The sequence below is a fragment of the Uloborus diversus genome, unplaced genomic scaffold (genome assembly GCF_026930045.1).
Source record: "Uloborus diversus isolate 005 unplaced genomic scaffold, Udiv.v.3.1 scaffold_126, whole genome shotgun sequence".
Classification (NCBI taxonomy): Eukaryota; Metazoa; Arthropoda; class Arachnida; order Araneae; family Uloboridae; genus Uloborus; species Uloborus diversus.
Window position 1 is genome coordinate 194,682 of NW_026557943.1, and position 13,591 is coordinate 208,272.

General features: G+C 33.8%; 1 non-coding gene across 1 annotated transcript; it reads right to left on the reverse strand.

The window, feature by feature from the left end:
- Positions 1 to 12,396: 12,396 nt before the first annotated feature.
- Positions 12,397 to 12,468, reverse strand: Trnah-gug (transfer RNA histidin (anticodon GUG)). The gene has a single exon. It is a non-coding gene; the product is annotated as a tRNA-His (tRNA).
- Positions 12,469 to 13,591: the final 1,123 nt, after the last annotated feature.

The window sequence follows — 13,591 nt, forward strand, 5'->3', positions numbered from 1 at the left end:
TGTTCTTTAATAATATAAGTTATAACTGGTGTCTGATTTCTGACGTTTACCAATATTACTATTTCACGATGTCACCAGTTCAAATTGTAAATAGGGTTATACTAATTAGCAGGCTTCAAAAAAAAGGAGGTTCTGAACTCGTCGGATTTGTTTTTTCTGTGTACAATGTTCCATAAATACTGGAAGATACCTGTACCCAGGGGCGTGCACAGGAAGGGGAAAGGGACGCCTGTTGACCCGAGCCTGAAGGGAGCACGATATTAAATCGATTTGTTCTTTTAACTTTGTATATTGTCTCACTTAGTGAACTGGTATTTATAATTTTTTTAGTGGTAGTTTTACTTAGGGATGGTCTAACTTTGGTTCCAAATCTTAATTTACCCTAAAGTTCTTTAGGGAAAAGTTATGGGTAAAAAACAATTAATTTCGTGTAATTTCCCTCACAAACGATTAAATATAAAACCCCTTGATTAAAAAAGGCCATAAAACAAAGGTATATACTTTTTTTACCTATAGTTAAAGAAATCACTAAAAATTATTATTAAGAGTAATCATAGTGAAAATTTTGAATCAAGGATTCTCTGAAGCAAACATAAAATTCATTCCAGTGGAATTTTTTATCTTCATCTATAGTGGGGCCATGTGAAGAAACATGCGACTTTTATCACGAGTTACATGATACGTATTGCGAAAGATGAATTACAATTTACAATATTACAATTTTACAAATTTAAACTTAAAGCGATTTCTGTTTTTTAGTGACTCGTGCATTTGCTTTCAGAAAGCAAACTTTGAAAAAGTTTAAATAATGAGGAAGACAATTTTTTTTTGTACAAAGTTACGCATTTGAAAAAGCCTTTCTACCCAGTCGTCGGAAGTGTCCCAGACGCTGTGCTATTTAAACCACTAAAAAGCAAAAATAAATTACTTTTAAAGAAAAAAAAAACCGCCTTCAAAAAAAAAACCCCGGAACTAAAAAGCAAAAAATAACTGATTACACTTATATTCTATTTCCTACCCAAACATAGAAATGAAATTTATTTTACAATTCCAGTACAAAAATCAACTAAACTAAATACCGAAGTATAAAATAAACACTGATTTAAATTACTATACGATGAATTATTTTAAAAACCTAACTAATTATATACGATCTCTTAATTTTTAATAACCTTTTGAAGTCGGGGCCTCCTGTAAACAACTACATTACGTAACTGAGTAGGTTTAGTTTTAAAGAATTTCGCGTTTTGTTAAATTAGTGTTTTAACTCAGGATTCGGTGGGTTGTCAGTTACGTTATGCAATAGTTTATAGGAGGCCACGATTTCAAAAGTTTATTAAAAATTAAGAGATCGTTTAAATTAGGTAATTAAAGTAAAACATGGTATAGTAATTAAAATCAGTGTTTATTTTATAATTCGATGTTTAGTGTAGTTGGTTTTTGTACTGGAATAGTGAAATTTCATTTCTAGGTTTGGGTAGAAAATTAGTATGTAAGTGTAAGCAGTTATTTTTTGCTTTTTAGTTCATAGGTGTTTTTTTATTTAAGTAAATTATTTTTGTGCATCAGCAAAGTATGGGTACTTTTATTGCAAATTCCGATTGGTTCATTTTTTAAAATTATTTCTAATAAATATAAAGATTTTTTTAAAATGCACTACTTTAAATGCAATGTTATGCGGTATAATGTAATAGTAATCGGATGAAGATTATTATAAATAACTGTTGATTGATCTTCTGTTTTTATTTTTCACGTGAGGCAGTGGCACCGCAAAGGAAGGGGGGTGGATTCGGGGTGAAAACTACCTTCAGCGGTCATGGGTGAAGAATTTTTCGATCAAAAAAAAAAGGCGTTTCTGATTGCGCTAGAGATGTGATGTAAGTATCAAATGTAACATTTTGTTTTTAAAGTCATTTAAAGAGGCTATTTTCACATCCTTTATGTGGCAGCTGATTTAAAATTTTTTTCCAAAACATGTCACTTTATTTAGTATTTGCATGCAGATTAACGATTGAATATTTTACTAAGAGTCCTACCCTCAATCCTATGTTAAGCTCAACAACTCGTGTTCTCTCTGAGTAGCCATAAGTGATTCTTATGGAAACGAGTTGGCGCTTAAATTGATTGCCTACTAAGCAGTTATCGCATGCTCTATGTTATCAAACACAATGAGGTTAGGTCAGTAATTGATTAATCAAGTTCCTTGTGCTTTGAGTGGAGTCGACTTCGTTTTTAGAGCAGGTCTTTGAAATGATCTGCGACGAGCCTCTATTTTGGTCATTTAAAAATAAAAATCTGGCTATTATTAAGGATGTTATTTTAATGCAGATGAATATGGTCTCATTATTAAAATATAGGCATTGATCATCGTTTGAAATTCTTATCTGAGGTAAATTGGATTTGAAATTACGTGTTTATGTCTTAAGATAACGAGTCATTCCATTTCAAATCAGGCAGGCAGGTATGAAAAGTGTCATATGACCATCACCGATTTTTTTGAAAAAATACAGTAGTTACAACTAAGGGACATATGAAATATCCCAAAAGGATTTTGCAAGAAAATTTTTTTTTCTTCAGTTACAGCCTATTAAAATTCTGCACAAAATCCGCCATTTTGGAAAAAACCGGCAAAACACTCCATTTCAAATGGACATTATTTCAAAAGTATTTAACCTATTTGAATAATTCTTTTTTCTAAAAATAAATAAGGACCCATATATCCTCTAGACATCGTTTTTGAAAGTTTAGTTAGGTTTTTTAATAAAGAAAAAAAAATCATTTTTGTCGCGAAAAAAATGCATTTTTTACCGATTTTATGATTTTTTTCTCCATGAAAAAAAAAGTTTTTTTTTTTTACTAAACAGAGATGGCAGTCTAAAGCCCTTATATGATAGTTTCATAACATATTTTATTATAATCCTTGGATGCATACAGCCTCGGAAATAAAATTTTAAATTTTCAAAAATTTGCGATTTTTGAAGTGATTTTACTCAAAAAACCCATCTTTTAAAATCTAAAAATTGGCTCATTTGAACCCCATATAAGGCTTAACTAGTGGATAGACACCGCATCCGGTATTTTTTTCCCATAAAATGTTTTATGATTTTTTGAAAGTGACCTTATCGCCCATGGCATGCATGTAAAATAAAAATGTTTAATAATTTCAGTCACTGAAAATCTGATTATATTAATGCCTAATTCACCGTTACTTTCATATGCAGCAACGAATCATATTTTTTCTCTTTCAATAGTCATTCTCTTCAACTCAATTACACGACAGGGAAAATCATCAAAGGGGAAGAACAATACAATGCATTTAAAACTATTAATTTTAATTTCGTGCTTTGGTTGTCATTGGCGAATGTTGTCACATAATTTTTGGATCCTACCTTGTATGATTACTTTTATACGTAAGAATATTTATACTAAATTCAAACCGTAAAACTCACTTGTAGTTTAAGAATTTAAAAAGCCCACCTGTTTTATGAGAGAAGTAATCAATTGAACATGGTTGTAAGTTGAGGTAACCAAACGGATCTCACTAAAAGTGACTATTATAGCAAGGGATCCAATTTCTAACAAAAGAAGTGCAGGATCCCTATAGTCTTCAGAACTTGTTTTAATGCTTAAGTGGCCTGAATTCGGTCAAAAATACAAAAATTTGAGTAAAACAAATAAGGAAGTATGGGAGCTCAGCTCCCATAACAATTAGGCGCTGATCAACAGAAAAATATATTTATATAACGAAATACAAAAAGGCGAATCGACTGAGTCATCGGATATTTTGAAAAAAAAAACAAAAAACTGCTGGGTTTTATTCAGAATGGCATAGGAATGATGTGAAAAAAAATTGGACTTCATATTCGAATTCAGTTTTGCGTTATTTTGGTTTTACTACAAAATTTCAAGGTGTACGAATGCTTTTGGGAGCCACTGAATTAGTCATTAATATAATCACCAAAGGCTCTTCTATCTAAAGGCTACACACAGAGTCTTACAAAAAGACTAATTGACTGGTTCATCAAAAGCGGTTTGATATTGCTATATTATTAAAAGTCAGTAAAATTTTATTTGTTGCTGATAAAGTGCACCATCATTGTAGCTATTAGGCATTAATCCATTAATATGATCAGATTTTCAGTGACTGAAATTATTAGAAATTTTTATTTTACATGCATACCATGGGCGATAAGGTCACTTTCAAAAAATCATAAAACATTTTATGGGAAAAAAATACTGGATGCGGTGTCCATCCACTTGTTAAGCATTATATGGGGTTCAAATGAGCCAATTTTTAGATTTTTAAAAAATGGGTTTTTTGAGTAAAATCACTTCAAAAATCGCTAATTTTTGAAAATTTTCAAAATTTCAAATTTTATTTCCGAGGCTGTATGCATCCAAGGATTCTAATGAAATATGTTATGAAACTATCATATAAGGGCTTTAGACTGCCATCTCCGTTTAGTAAAAAAAAACTTTTTTTTCATGGAGAAAAAAAATCATGAAATCGGTAAAAATGCAGTTTTTTCGCGGCAAAAATGATTTTTTTTCTTTATCAAAAAATCTAACTAAACTTTCAAAAATGATGTCTAGAGGATATATGGGTCCTTATTTATTTTTAGAAAAAGGAATTATTCGAATAGGTTAAATACTTTTGAAATAGTGTCCATTTCAAATGAAGTGTTTTGCCGGTTTTTTCCAAAATGGCGGATTTTGTGCAGAATTTTAATAGGCTGTAACTGAAGAAAAAATATTTTTCTTGCAAAATCCTTTTGGGATATTTCATATGTCCCTTAGTTGTAACTACTGTAATTTTTTCAAAAAAAATCGGTGATGGTCATGTGACAGACCCTGCCTTATCTGAAATGGAATGGCTCTGGGTGAAACAATCGGTGGGGAAGTTCTGTGACCATTGATGAATGATGTGCCTCTAAAACTCTATTTCGTTCGTTTCTTCCAGGATATTCAGTTTAAAAACTAAAGCTATGGGCAGTGAGCATGAGGAAAAGTTTCACCAAGATATCTTTGCAATGGAACGCAGGTATCAAGATCATTGGGCTCACCAAATGCTGCTGAACTATTACAAGAGGTCCTTCTTGGACGTACAAAAAGCAATCAGCGAAATGTAACTACTGCTTTCCACAAAAATCAGCATTGGTTAATAAAACAGGACCTATTTCATAACATTTGTTGTGCAGGATTTTTTTTTTCATTTTTAATATTACCTTTAAATCAATGTGTGTTTGCTGTGCATCTTTCTCCAGTGGGCTTTTATGTATTTGGAAAACAAGAGCTAGTAAAAAAAAATCCACTACCATATTTGTTTTTCTCGACCAAAATTCATAGGAATTAACTATTTAAAACCGGGATGCAGACAAAAAGTTCATTTTTGTTAGTGTGTTTTGATTATGAATTTGTTTTTCTATTGTTAATTACTGTTAAATACTTTCAGCTGCTTTCTTTTTTGTGTGTGGGTACTGGTATATACCAATTCCAGCTCTTTTAAACTGAACGTTGCATCACAGACATTGGGAGATTCCGTTTCGATGCAAGTGATTTTCAAACTTGTGAAACATTATTTTGTAATAGCACTCTAGAATTTCAAAAAAAAAAAAAAAAAAAAATTGGAATCTAAGAGTACATGTTGAGCACAACCCATGTATAAACACCTTTTACACGGGGGTACTTAAAAATGCAGGCTACGAAAGTCTTATTTATATGCTTTTATGAAAACCTGCCACTGAGAATGTAAATTTTGAGGCATTGAAAGATACATACCCTTGACAATCATGAGATTGTTAAGAAAAATACATAATCTTGTAATTATTCTCTAAAGACAATGCTTAACAAAAGTAATGTGACACACTTTTTCTGAATATGTACTGTGGATTATAAAACTGCTCTGGTAAATGGAATTTGACGGTTTGCGTGCTCAACTGAACAAAAGAAGCGTACAGTGTAAACCTCTGTTTTGGTCTCAACTTAGACAGGTGGTCAACTTATACAGGTCACTGTATATGATAGAGAAGTATTTCTGTACCTGACAACTTCGACAGGTGGTGTGTACTTACAAAGCTGAAAAACTTAACAACTTTTACTGTACAACGTATTTGTAGTGATTTGATTATGTTATATACTTTAACTTACCTAGAACCTGCATTTGCGCTACATTTCACGTGAAAGGATAGTCTTCAAATTATTTTGCCATGTCAGGTCTTGTGAATACAAACTGAAAAATGCGTGAAACATTGTGCACCAAAAAGAAACCACATGCTTGTTGTGAATATTGTAAAAAGACGTTTTCTAAAAATTCTGAACTAATAACTCACTTGAGGATACACACCAATGAAAAACCATACACTTGCAGTATTTGTGAAAGGTCATTCTCTCAGCACGCACACATGAAAAGGCATTTGAGGGTGCACACAAAAGAAAAACCGTACTCTTGTGAGTACTGTAACAAAGCTTTTGCTCATAGTAATACTTTGAATTCGCATCTGAAAACGCACACCAAAGTTAAACCCTAATCTTGCGACTCTTGCTCCTTCATCATCATTGAAAGTACATTTGAGGCAACACACTAAAGTGACCAGTGTGAGGTGTTGTAAGAAAAAAAAAAAAACCTTCTGGGATATCATCGCGTTTCAGAATACACGGTGAATTCAAAGCACCATAGTCGAAGTCGTGATTTTTGTGAAATGACAATTGTTCTGGAATTCACATTGACTAACACATTTAAGGATACCTGGCAGGGCCGGATTTGGAAGTGTGGAGACCCCGGGGCAACGAAGGAGTGGAGGCCCCTAATAAGGATTCAAAAAGATCATATTTTCGAAAATGTCCGATACTTTGATATATATCCGAATATTTTGATATGTATGTATGTATCCGATATTTTCAACGCGTGAAAGTTGGGATATTTTGTAAAGATTTTATTGGTGGGGCGCCCCTTTGTTGTGGAGGCCCCGAGGCAGTAGCCCTGCCTGCCCTCCCCTAAATCCGGGCCCTGATACCTGGAGAATGTGGAGCATAGTGAAATGGTGAAACATTTACACTGAATTATAAACACCATAGTCGAAGTCGTGATTTTTGTGAAACGACATTGTTCTGGAGTTCACATTGACTAACACGTTTAAGGATACCTGGGGAATGTGGGGAAAAGTGAAAAGGTGAAACATTTACACGGTGAATTCAAAACACCATAGTCGAAGTCGTGATTTTTGTGAAACGACATTGTTCTGGAGTTCACATTGACTAACACGTTTAAGGATACCTGGAGAATGTGGGGCAAAGTGGAATGGTGAAACATTTACACGGTGAATTCAAAACACCATAGTCGAAGTCGTGATTTTTGTGAAACGACATTGTTCTGGAATACACATTGACTAACACATTTAAGGATACCTGGGAAATGTGGGGCAAAATGGAATGGTGAAACATTTACACGGTGAATTCAAAACACCATAGTCGAAGTCGTGATTTTTGTGAAACGACATTGTTCTGGAGTTCACATTGACTAACACGTTTAAGGATACCTGGGAAATGTGGGGCAAAATGGAATGGTGAAACATTTACACGGTGAATTCAAAACACCATAGTCGAAGTCGTGATTTTTGTGAAACGACATTGTTCTGGAGTTCACATTGACTAACACATTTAAGGATACCTGGGGAATGTGGGGCAAAGTGAAACATTTACTCTGCTTTTAGCGCCAACCTTTAAAGTACCATTTTAACTATGAACAGGGTGTCAAGCGAAGGGCTCCCTAATTTCAAAATCACATGTCTTGAAAACAAAGAAAGATATTGGAATAAAACAAAACAGTGTGTCTACTGGGAAACCCATAAAAATCATGTGCAGAAACTTGTAAATTAGTGATAAAAATTACCAACACGTGGCGCTGCACGCTGTAATTGCAATAAAAATCCCCATAAATAGAGCTGCGAAGGGGTTGCAGACTGCGCCATTACAATTTTAAGGGAGGGGGCTGTTTTGAGGGGTATTTTTCACTTATTTGGGGAGGGGGAGGGGGTGGGCATCCCTGCTAAGTCACTTATATTTTCATTAATTAATTTACATTTCTTTGTTTAGTAATTCTACTCATTCATTCACTCTTTTCTTCACATACTGCAGTGAAATCTCGTTACAACGAATAACAATACAACAAAATTTTCGTTTCAACAAAATACATTTTCAGTCCCAATGTAATTGCAATTACATTGTTCGAGTTCCTTTACAACGAAATTCCCGTTACAGCGAACAAAATTTGTGGTCCCTTGAAGTTCGTTGTAACGGAATTTCACTATAATTATATACTTCTTCACACATAAGTCGTCATGTTGCCTCTTACCTTTGTTAGGAGCTCTGAATTCACTGTTATTTTCAAAATAAATTTTCAATTTGTTCATTTAAAAAATTGTTAGCCATCTCACATTCCCAATGAAGAATTCTCTTGTGTTTAATTATTTTTAAAAGATAAAGTTATCTGTCAGTGAAAGCAGTTTATAAAGTTTCTATTGCATTCAATGCTTTGTTAAACAATCTAATTGTACCTGATTAACGACTCAGTTCAGAGTCTTTACCATTTTGTTATGTTGTGTGATTAATAAATAAATGTTGCTTGTTGAAATTCTGAGTTCTGATTCATTTGTCTTGATGCAGACATGTATGTCGACGTAGTAGCTATTCAAAAGAAGCAATAAATGTACTGGTAAAAAAGTTACGTTTGAGTTAAGTTCACTCAACAGCAAAGTAATGTAACGAGAAAATATTTCCATTATAGTTTAAGTACATACGAAAATTTCAAAAATGTTAGTAATTCAGAGCTGAAATCATGAAATCTTTGCTTTGGCACCACTATCTCACGTTACTTTATAAAAAAGTTCGCTATAGTGTGCTCAAATCTTCTTAAAAATGCACTAAAATATTGTTATATAACCTTTAAAAATAAAATATTTTCAAAGTAGGTAACTAGAACTAAATAAAATGTAATCCATTGGCTGTGTATAGAGTGTACGTGAAATACTTTGCTAGCGATTCGAAGTCAAGTGTCTTCCATGACGTCACGTACTTTGGCTCTATATTACTAGAACCCCTATAACTGGAGAGGCCGACGCATCCGCCATTTTGGAGCAAGCGTACAACAGGGAAAGCTACCTTCATTGGCAATCATTCGCCATACAGGGAACGAGAGAGTCGGAGAGAGCAGGTGAACATTGGCGAAATTTTTGGAAACAGTCGGCGTCGTTTGCAGGCTGCCAGTCCCTTCGCGGGCTATTATTAATCCATTTCTTTTTTTTTTCTTTTTGCATCTGCTGGAAAGCTGAAGAGCTGAAATCTTTTTCTGGAGCTGTTTACACAATTAACAGCCGAGCAACCACCCATTTGACTCCATTTAACACATTCTAAATAAATGTAAACCTCAGCAGCAATGCTATCGCTACGAAGTACTGGATCAAGTTTGCTCCAAAATGGCGGATGCGTCGGCTCCTTCACTATAGGGGCCTTATGTATTACGCCGATTGAAGAGGAGGAAGGAGTTGACAGTATGTGAGGGGCAAAAGAAAACTCGAATAGGGAAGTTTTCGATTTTTGAATTTTATTTTTATATGATAGAGTAACATGCATGAACATCATAGGTGAAAAAAATTTTGCGATACGATAAGCGGTTTTTTTTTAAATTAATTTTTAAAGTTCAAGCGCTTGTGACGTCAAATGGCATAGGAAGTGACGTCATGCGCTCTTCCGATAAGGGAGAAACCGAAGGACGTGCATTCGACTTCGAAGACGAAATGTAAAAGGCTTATCTCCTCGCGTTTCTGGAACATTAAACCTCTCATCCTCTCGGAAATATTCGAATATCATCATTGATGTTACTCGAGGAAGATTATTTGGATTGTGCTTTAACGAATCCGGTCTCCATAGTGCGTTCAAAAGGATTATTGAATTTCTAAAAAATAAAAATATCAGCGCGCTCAAAATGTCCCTAGCAAAAACAAGGGATCTTCGGCGGAAGGCTGCCCATGAGGCCCTGTGACGTAAGCTCGTGACGTTTCAGAAAAGTGCACTTTTGCGCGTGGATTTTTAAAAACTCATTAAAAATCAATCACGGTGTTTTAAAATTCGGAGATGAAGAACTTTTTAGTTTTCAGGGTCAATTAACAATATCCAATAGGTTGCAACTTCCTTATTGAAAAAATTCGTATTGTGATTAGTCGAAGACCAGCTTGTTTTTTTGATTGTCAATAATATTACGTTATTCTGACACCAACCACCTACAAACTACGAGAGTCCTTTCGTTTGTTATCTTCTTTTAGTTTAAGGTTATAATTATTGAAATAAAAAACGTGCCTAGGGGCAAAGCGGGTTTAGGATTTAAGCTTATATTCATTTATAATTTCTTGACTCAACGTTCTATCAACATTCTTATGGAAACGTTATAAAAGAACTAGTTGAGCGACTGTATTGTGTATTTAAAATTATATAAGAATAACGGTTAGATCATGCAGCATAAATGGTCATCGTCTGCGCTTTTTTATGTTACAAATATCATCTACTGTACAGTATATGGTCTTCGGTACAACTATAGTGCATTTGTTTTTCTTACTACGTAATGTACGTACCGTAGTGGTTTATTTTAAGTCTTCCTTTCCCATTGATCATTGATTTTGTGCATTGTAGCAGTTTTTTTTTTTTTTTTTTGTTAAATAAAACGATTTTTTTAAAAAATACAAATAAAAATTCAATTTTTTATGTAAGAAACAATAGAGTATAGTTAAGAAATGGTTTTTTAACAGTTTGAGGTGTTGTTTACAAGTGTCTTTAATTATATGGGTATGTTTATAAAAGTTTTTACACATACTCTTTTCCACAACGCGAAATTTCGACTTACGCGAGGTGTCTTGGAACGCATCCCTCGCGTAAGTCGGGACTCGACTGTACTGTGGAAGTCGGACTTCACACCAAGTGACGGTTAAAGTTAGAAAAGTGAAGCAGCGCTCCCCGAATTGCCAGCCTGGCTGGCACGAAACGACAACAACAAAAGCTGTAAATAAAGCACTAAAATAAGGTTGTGGTCTCAATCTTTTTCCGGTTCCGGCAACCCTAAGCAGGGTTGCCAGATGCTAAAAAGCGCCCAGAAATGAATAATTTATCCTCATCGACTAGACAAAGATTATTATCTTTACTACTAATAAAGCTGAAAGTCTCTCTGTCCGGAGGATGTCTGTAGGATGTCTGGATCTCTGTGACGCGCATAGCGTTCGGCCGATTTTCATGAAATTTGGCATAAAGTTAGTTTGTAGCATGGGGGTGTGCACCTCAAAGCGATGTTTCGAAAATTCGATGTGGTTCTTTTTCTATTCCAATTTTAAGAACAAAAATATCATAAGATGGATGAGTAAATTACGAAATTATCATAACGTGGAACCGTAACATGGGCACAAGCCAATAGGCGAGATACGAAATTATCATAACGTGGAACCGTAACATGGGTACAAGCCAGTTGGCGAGAAAATTCACCATACATTATTTGTAAATATACAGGCGAACCAAAAGATCTTTTAATTTTCTATTCCGGGCAAAGCCGTGCGGGTACCACTAGTTATCATACATAAAGAGTATAAGTTGTTAACGAAACGCTTAAGTGAAGGTTGCTTACTAATTACGCGTAAACTAATCAGGGTTGCGAGTACATAAATGGTGCCAAAAAATGAGTAATTTACCCTCATCGAGTTTCAAAAAATTTTGTCGTAAATGAAGAGTAAAATCTGAAGAAAACGATTAAATAAGGTTGCCTACCTATTGCGCTTGAAGTAATCAGGGTAGCCAGGGGCGAAAAGTTGCCCAAAAATGATTAATTTACCTTCATCGAGTTTCCACATAAGTAATATAAAAAAAAAATGTAGGCCAAAATATTACAAAGTCGATTGTATAGGGTTGCCCAAGCAACAGTGGTCCAATCATTGTTGTTGCCTATTCCTCTGTGGTTCCTTCCGACGCCCGCGCCAAACGAGGCGCCAGGACCCGGGGCGTCGCCAAACCGCTAATTATTTTTTTTATAATTCTATAATTAATAATAATATTAGATTAATATTAAAATTATTGGTATTTATAGATAATATTAGATTAATATGCAAATTATTGATATTTACAGATAATATTAGAATTATTAAAAAAAGATAGTATTAGATAAATAAAATAATTATATCATCAGTAATAATTATTTTAATTTTTTTAAATTAATTAAGATTCATTAAACTGTTCAATTTTAACTATAAAAATAACTCATTTAAGTCCACTTTAAATAATAATCTCCATCTCTTGTACGTAATATTTTTTTTTTCTTTTTGATTGAAATAGTAAACCTTTTTCCCCTCCCCCTGAGGGGGCAAAATGTGCCGTGACCAGGATTCGAACCTGGGTTATTGCGGCCACAACGCAATGTACTAACCACTATACGATCACGGCGACGAGAGTCGGTAGCTTACTTGTGAACAGAACAGAAATCAAATGTTGTTCTAATTTTGTTAGCAGGAAGGGTGTGTCAATGAACCGTAAAAGACGCATGCTATTTTATAGCTTCTTACACTCATTAATAGATGGCAGCACTAATAATTATTCATACTGAGTAGACAGTTTAGGAATACAGGCGTCCAAGGGGCCATTCATTAATAACGTAAAAATGATTTTGGTAATTTTTTGACCCCCTCCCCCATGTAAGGGTAAGTAAGATTTTTTAGCCCCCCCCTTATCTTACGTAAGATTCCATTTCGTTTTTCAGAAGAATAAAATAACCATTCTTTTACATCACTGGAATTGTTTTGAAATTCACGACAGTTAATTTTTTTTAAAAAACGTGTTTGTGTAAGGAAATATTTACTAAAAGGAATCTAGACTGAATGTTTTTTCGACATTTTTTGTATATGATGCGATACTAATTAAAAATAAAACATGCCATACAATAGTACGATTCTTTTATTATATTTTACACTATTCCTTCTTTGTAAAAAAAAATTAAAAAGCGGTTCATCCTAATACATTTTTTACCTTCCAGAAGCAAATGAAATATGATTAATGCCAAACCAAAATCAACTCCAACCCTTCTAATATCCAAGGGTGCCCCCCCCCCAAATTCAATTGCGCAAATCCCCCCCCCCCCCCCGCAATCCCAAAAGTTTTCTCAACCCTCTTCCCCTTTTTTATTTATTATTTTCAGTCATTTTTTTTTAATTTTATCTATTTTTTTAAAAATTTGTTAATTTATTTTTTAAACTTGGTTATTTACTTTTATTTATATTATTTTAAAAGAAAAAGTGTGTGCTACACCAAAAACATATACACAGTACACAGACAAACTAAATACATGAATGAATTAAAATATAAACAGAATGAAATAAAAAAAAATAGGTTAAATAAAAAATTAATCAAAAATAAATTTAGTACATCAATATAAAAAATTAAATAAATAACTTTTACAATCCCCCCCAAAAATTTTGATGCCGCAACTTGCGCCATAATTCCCCTCTTGTGGGCACCGCTGCTAATATCAAATATCGACTTGGAAAATATTATGTAGGAATGGGTCTGATAC